This window comes from Chrysochloris asiatica, unplaced genomic scaffold (assembly GCF_000296735.1).
Source record: "Chrysochloris asiatica unplaced genomic scaffold, ChrAsi1.0 scaffold00008, whole genome shotgun sequence".
Taxonomy (NCBI): domain Eukaryota; kingdom Metazoa; phylum Chordata; class Mammalia; order Afrosoricida; family Chrysochloridae; genus Chrysochloris; species Chrysochloris asiatica.
The window spans coordinates 12,615,671-12,623,384 of NW_006408526.1; the positions used below are offsets into that span (position 1 = coordinate 12,615,671).

General features: G+C 37.8%; 1 pseudogene; it reads right to left on the bottom strand.

The window, feature by feature from the left end:
• Positions 1 to 3,387: 3,387 nt before the first annotated feature.
• On the bottom strand, positions 3,388 to 4,712 carry LOC102826049 (annotated as a pseudogene).
• Between the last annotated feature and the right edge of the window lie 3,002 nt (positions 4,713 to 7,714).

Genomic DNA, 7,714 nt, shown 5'->3' on the forward strand with positions numbered 1-7,714 from the left:
ATTAGCTTTTTAAGTTATAAGGTTTTGCAATTGTTGCATGCTTATTTTCCTATACTTGGTCATCTACAGGCATTTGGTTGTGAACTGTGTGATATGATCACTTATTTTCCTAAAGTCACACAGTACAAATCCTACTTAAATAATAACTGCCAACATCAAGTTAAACAGAAACAGTGATTCTATAGCACATGGTATAACATAGAGAATATGAGTTGTTTGTGTTCTTGTTAAGTGGTTCTGACTCAGCTATTTTGTATAGCGTTTCTGAGGATATAAATCTTTGTGGAAACAGATAGTCTTATCTTTCTCCCAAAGAATGATTGGTGGGCTTCAACCTCTGACCTTGAGGTTAGCAGTCCAGTACTTATCCTACAGTCACCATGCTTCCTAGAATATGGTTTAGAATCATCAAAAACATTCTTCATAATCAGTTTATTAGGTATTTAAATTTAAATTATACTCCTAGAAATTTATTGTTAAAGGAATTAGACATATTCACAGCTATATATACTTTAGAATATTCGACACAATATTTAGAATAGGTAACTATTGGGAGTAATATGTATGTTCATCAGATGATTACTGAAAACATGATATGCAGTATCCTGAAATAACCTTTAAATCTTGAACTGAAAATATTCCCTAAGGCTTTTCAAAATAAAGCAATAACCAGTAAAGAATGTTTGTCTTGTGCATAGAGCTTCTTTTAAAGAACAATATATATGGAATCAGATTAACAACACCAACTCAAAACATTATATAGGAAATTTAGGGAACAGTGAGTTTAAATTAGTATAAAAGAAACAATTTGGAAATGAAGGGTGAAAATAATTGTACAATTAGAATAATCCAATTAATGTTACCATACTGTACATGTAAAACTATTGAATTGGTATATATTCTGTTGTGTATATTCTCAAAAACAGAAAATAATAAAATAAAAGGATAATTGATACACAGCTATATTTAATATTCAAGGGAATAATTCTATAGCAAAGAGTTGAATGAATAAAGAACTTCTCTTTTGCTGAATTATTAAAGCCATGATTATTTTTACATAAAATATTTATATATGCACTTGAGGACATAAAGATTTCATTATCTTCTGGTAGTGTAATTTTAATTGATTTTATAACCAATACAAGTATTGTGTAATACTTAGTGTATTGCTTTAACTTTTTTTTAAAATATGAGATTAAAGTACTTTTATAATCAAGAGAAAAATAAAACACCTTTCATTGAAAAGTAGGGAAATGAAAAAGGGGATGCGTATTAGAGTTCATGGAGTCCTGGTGTGGCGCTGTGGGTTAATGCACCAGATTGCAAAGCCGTTTGAACTGCAAGGTTGGCAGTTCAAGCTCACCAGCTGCTCCTTGGAAACCCTATATAGGATCACTAGGGGTCGGAACCGACTCAACGGCACTTCACAACAACAGTAGCGTTAAGTAGATCTAAAATCAAACATTGTCATGGCAATTGCTAATTACTTAGCTTCTCTGAACATGCTTCTTCCTCAAAATGACTCTAATGGCATTTTTCTTTTGTGATTTGTTGGAGCTCTGGTGTGGCGCTGTAGGATAAATACTGGACAGAAGGCCAATTTGAACTGCAAGGTTGGTGGTTCAAACTCACCAGCTGCTCCTCAGAAACCCTGTACAGGGTTGCCATGAGTACAGAACCAACTCCAAGGCAGTTAAAAACAACATTTTATTTGTTGACATTAAGCCCTTCTGAGACCCAATTCACCCACTTCCTAAACTCCTCACAATGTCTTCTTATTTACATTGTTATTGTTAAGTGCTGTCAAGTCAGTTCTGATTTATAACGACCCTGTATAAGGTTTCTGAGGAGAAACTGGTGGGTTTGAACCACCAAACTTGTACAGTTCTTATCCAGGAGTATGGTGATATATATATAAATCCTGAATGTTCATACTCTAAAAGCTCCAGTTTTTCTTGGTAAACAATTAAGGATGATTCCATTTCATACTTTGCCATTTACTCTCAGGAAACCGACCAAGAAAAAGTTCAAAAGTCAACCATCTGTTGGAAAATTGATGTTAACAGTTTCCTGGGATTCTCAAGGGCCAGTATTGGAACACTTTCAGGAAAAAGGTTCAATAATCAACAGTGCTTCCTATAGCTCACTGAAGAGCTGAAGCCTAGACTGCAAAGGAATGTTACCCAAAGTCATTTTGATCTTGCATGATAATGGTGTGGCACTGTGAGTTAATGCACCAGACTGCAAAGCCATTTGAACTGCAAGATTGGCAGTTCAAGCTCACCAGCTGCTCCTTGGAAATCCTATACAGGGTCCCTATGGGTTATAATCGATTCGATGGCACTTAACAGCAACAACAACAACACCTCTGGCCACACTCTTGACACTCTTCAAACCCTTCCTTTTTAGGTGATAAAGCATCCTCCTTATTGTCCTGATCTTGCTCAGTTGGACATTCACTTGGTTGGTCCCCTAAAAGCAGCCCATCTAAAACAAAAATTCACCTCTGATGAAGAAATGAAGACAGTGGTGCATTTGTGGCTTTCAGCTCAGTCTAAAACATTTTTAAATTAGGAATTATGAAGTCTTGTTGACAGATGGGCAAAGGGTATTGAAAAGCTTGGAGATTATGAAAAAAAAAAAAAATGATGTGTTTATCTTTTCTAAAAGTTGGTTAAAATAAATGCTACAGCCAGAATGCAGATAATTTTTCACTCACCTTCATAGTTTATCTTTCCTGAAATGTCATTAGTCTCATGCATTTACAATACTTTATGGGGTTCTTCATGTCAGGTACTATTAGAGTTATATGATTTATTTATTTATTTTCAATGCAGTAAAGGTAATAAAAGGAGTTCTGGCATGTTGCCATAGGATAAGCAACTGGACTGTTAACTGCAAAGTCTGTGATTCAAACCTACCAGGAGTTTCTCAGAAACTCTATACAGGGTAGCCATGAGTTGGAACTGACTCGATGGCACTTAACAGCAACAACAACAACAAAGATAATAGAAAATACATGTTAGTAAATATATATATATATTGGGTTGTTTTGTAATAAAAACTTGGTTGATAACGTTTGGTTTGGGTTAAAATTTTGCTAATTTTTAGTCTTGCCATTTGCCTAGAATAGCTTGTTTCTTTTTTATTTTATTTTTTACCAATGAGATACGTAACTTTATTTTTGGATATTTGGGCCACCTATGATATAAGCAGGCCTAAACAAGGGCAGGGTGATTTCATCTTAGTCAGAAACACACCTAGCAGGCATTATGGCAGCCGACCTGGCTGCTATTCACCTAACTGCAGATAAATTTCTTATGGCTTTATTAGTCACAATTGTTGGTCAGAGTCTCCGGATTGTCAGGGAGCTCTTTGTGCCTCATTCTAATCACTGAAGTAATGAAAGGAGATGTCTGCAGCAAGGACTGCAACTGCAAAGGCTGTGATCACACCTATGTTTTGCTGATTTTTCAAAATTATTGTAGCTTTAATAGGTTGTTTTGGTTGTGCATCAACATCTGTGTTCTCCAAAGAAGCTTCACTATCCATTGAGGAACTCATATAAGCTGTGCTAATTTCCTCTGCAATTTCCAAATCTTCTATTTGAATGATTTTATCTAACATCTCTATAAAGTGGTTTGTGATTTCTTTAGCTGGCTCATCACCAAATTTATAATCACATAGCATTACAGTAGATACAGGTATGGGAAAAAAACATGATGTGGGAGGCTGTGAAACTCTTTTTTTTTTCTGAATTTCATTCAAAAGCAGGTCTTCAAATACTATCTCACAACGGTCAGCAACTATATTCAATATATCTCTCTTTTGGGCCTGCACAGCATCTTTTACTTTGCGTTTACTGATATGAATATAAGCTCTGCATTTCACAGTACCCCTAAGGTTTACAGAAGCACTACAAATCGACTGTGACTGTGGATCTGTGGTCTGAATTCAAGAGCAACTGAGTTAGAACTCTGACATCAGAAAAAGGATGAGTCACTTGAGCACTTCCTTTAGATTTTTTCTGTCCTTCTAGTAGGTCACAATTCTCATCTTTAGCTTGCCCATTTATCAAAAATATACCATTTTGTATTTGTTTGACCTAGTGTGCAAGTCCAGTCTTTGTATTTTTTTCTCCAGAGTATAGTTGACAGAAGTACTAATAAGTGGAATGTGACTATTGATGTGAACTGTACATTGTAAAGAAATCCAAGAGGTTGAGAGTCCATTTTGATAATTCCATTCTGCTGGTCTTGCTGAACTCTTTGGATCATGGATCTCATAAGAGGAGCAAATGTGAAGTATTACTCGTTCTGAGAATTATTCTGTGACACTCCACAGTCTTTTTTTATTCATGGGCTTCTCAATAGCAAAGACTTGTCTGCATAGAACATTTTGAAAATCACTCGACAGATCTAAAGTTGTAATGATAAATACTCCAAGAACTAAAATCTCCCTGGTAGCATTCTGTAAACCTGGTTGGCATGCTCTGTGGTCCATTCTTCATCCAAGATATCTGATTTAGATTTGGGATGGTTGAGGTTCTCATTTTGCTCCTCTTTGGGTGGTGTTCTTGTGGCAAGAATCACATAATCCTTTTGTGAAAAACACTGTCCTATTAAAAGACCAGAAGCAAAAGCCTTTCCTTGGAGATTAATGTTTGAAAGATATTGGCCAACAGCCTCTTTTACAATGTAGGTTCTTCCCATTATTGAGAGCTAACTCAAGTTCCTGTACTCAGAATGTGCACTCATGGCAGACAAGTCAGTCATAGCATAAGATTCAGGGAAATGGATTTTTTTTTTTTCTTCTAGAAGGGCCTGAGTCCTCTCCAATTCAATAGTCAATGAATTCATCACCAACTTGTTACTTTTTTTTTTTTTAATTTTTAAACAAGTTTTTATTGTGAATAGAGTTAAAGTTTACAGGGCAGATTATCAGTTTTACATTCCATAAATCATATTTTGCTTCATTGCAATGAATACAATCCCCTCATGTACCATCAGTCAACAATATTTACCTCTATCTCCTCTCCACCTTTTTAGAAAAGGTTTTTAATGTGGATTGAGTGAAAGTTTACAGGGCAGATCATCAGTTTTACATTCAGCAAACCATATGCTTGTTTCATTACAAAGATTATAATCCCCTCTATGTACCAGTTAAGGAACCCACTCAATGACGGCACTTAACAACAACAACATGTACCAGTTAACAGTATTTCTCTCTATTCACTTTGTGGTGGTGGTTATGTGCCATGGAGTCGTAACTGACTCATAGTGACCCTGTACAGGGTTTCTGAGGCTGTAAATCTTTACGGGAGCAGAAAGCTTCATCTTTCTCCCGTGGAACAGCTGGTAGTTTCGAACTGCTGACCTTAAGGTTCGCAGCCCGATTTGTAACCACTATGCTACCAGAGCTCCTTCTATTCACTTTAGCTCTTTGAAAAAACAAACAAACCAACAAAAAAAATTCAGCCATATATAATAATTTACACCTCCAAAGGGCACATTCTGCAAGTCTGCCTCCTGGCTACCTGCTCTTAATCCCTCTCTTCCCATGAATCCAGAATCTTTAGCTGCTCCCCCTCTCCATGACCCCATCTCTGCCTCCGTCTCTGGTGTCACTGCTTCTTGGATACGGTCCCACATTCTGCTTGTGCTGTTCTCCTTGATGGTCCTAGGGTCCTCTGTTTCTGGACTGTAAGATTAATGACTCTCCTATTTTTGTTACAAAACTTTTACCTTTACAATTGTGAGAGTCGCAATTAGTCATGATAACACTTAATCACTATTGAACCATAAGAATCTGATCCCCATCTATTTTCACCAGACCCATCTAGGCAAGAAGAAAACTATTCAGTGGGAAGTCTTTCTTCGCCCCCACACTCTTAAACTAAACTCCATTATGAAACCTTTCAAGCCAGTCAATTTGTGCCTTTATAGCCCACCGCTCCCTATTTAAGGTAGCCAATGTCTAAGTTGCCTGTCCCTATCTACTCTGTGTACAGAGGGGATAGCATTGATACTTGATGTGAAGACTCCTTCCTTCTATTGGTTTTAGAGTTACTACCTCCATGAGTATAGGTCAGGTTCATCAAATTGTAGCAATTTATCCTTGTTTCCTTTATTTTAAAATTTTTTTTTTTTTTTTTAAATCTTCCTCTAGTCGAGTTCTGATTATCAAGCCACTGAGGCTAGGTCAAAGGGGTACTGTTTGCAAGTTTGGGTGTTCTTGTGCATCTCCTCTCACTTTATATGAGCTAGATGCTTCACTCTCAGCTCTAGCCCTCTGTGTTTATGTCCTTGTTCATGGGCTCAGGTGTCCCCAGGTCTCACCACACTTTGGGCCAACCAGCCTTTCCTCTTCTCTCTCTCATCTCCAGGTCAACAGGAGTCAATGGACTGTGGTTGAACTCAGTCCATTTCTTAATTGCTGCCATTCCCCCCTTCCACTCACCAGTAGACCACTGTGGTTGCCAGCAAGCTTACATGCCTATTTGTGTGTTCCCTTTGAGTTTCAGTCTTAGAGGGGAGTTTGTCCTGAAGGATCTTGATTGCTTGCCTTAGTGGCTTCCTGGCAAACAGCTTGCTTATTCTTGTGGTAGCCAGTCATGCTGACATTTTTGTTTTGGGTTTTTCCTGATGATATTTCTTTGAAGATGTATCTTCTGTTGCTCTAGCTGTTCCAGGCTAGTCTGCTTGTCCTTGCTAGTGGGAATGTCCCACCTCAGAAGGTTCTGGATGGGATTCAGGATTCCACCTAAGGTCCTATACTCTGCAGAGGCTCCGCAAGAGGCCTATTTCACTGGGAAAGTTCTAGAACCCCTTTTAGGTATTCCAATCAGTTATAGGCTGAAGATGGACTTACAAGTTTCTGTAATCATGTTTCCCAACATTCCTTTCTATCTCACTCAAGTGTCTAATTTACAATAGTAAGCAAGGGAAACCGATATTCATAGGACAGTCAAGCATCTTAGTATTCTTTCCCCTCTTCAAACTATGCCTAGATCCCTGTATCATAGAGCCCTGTTGTTCCAAAGTTGAGCATGCATCCCTATTTACCTCTGTCCCTCTTAAGCCGTGCAAACCTGTCTCAGTGTTCCCCTATCTATCTTGTTCTTCCACTTCCTCCCCCTTTTTGTATTGCCCTCCCCAAGACCCGAACTAAAACCCCAACCCCAACCCCACCATTGTGGTTACCTTATATTCCATTAACTTTACCCGCCATTTAAGACAGTCTATTTTATCTTTTAATCTACCTGATCTTTTCACCACCTGTATCTCTGTTTCTCTGTGTTTAACTTCTTTCACACTGTAATTATTTGGATCATAGACTCATCTCCCAGATCCTCTGTTCTTATAATTTTATTCCTTTCTCGACTCTTCCATTTGTCAATTGAATTCAGGGTGATGCTGCTACGTACATCAATCTCTGGTTGTTGTCTCTTTTTGTTGGTTCTCAGCCCACAGAGCTCCCTTTAGGACGGTTTTCATCACAGGGTTGGCTTTGGTAAACTCCTTTAGCTTCTGTTTATCCTGGAATGTTTTGATTATGCCATCCTATTTGATTGGCAGCTTTGCTGGATAGAAGATTCTTGGTTGACAGTTCTTTTCCTTTCAGGATTTTATGTAAGTCTCCCCATTGCCTTCTTGCTTGCATGGTTTCTGCTGAGAGATCTGAGCTTAATCTGATTTGTTTGCCTTTGTATGTT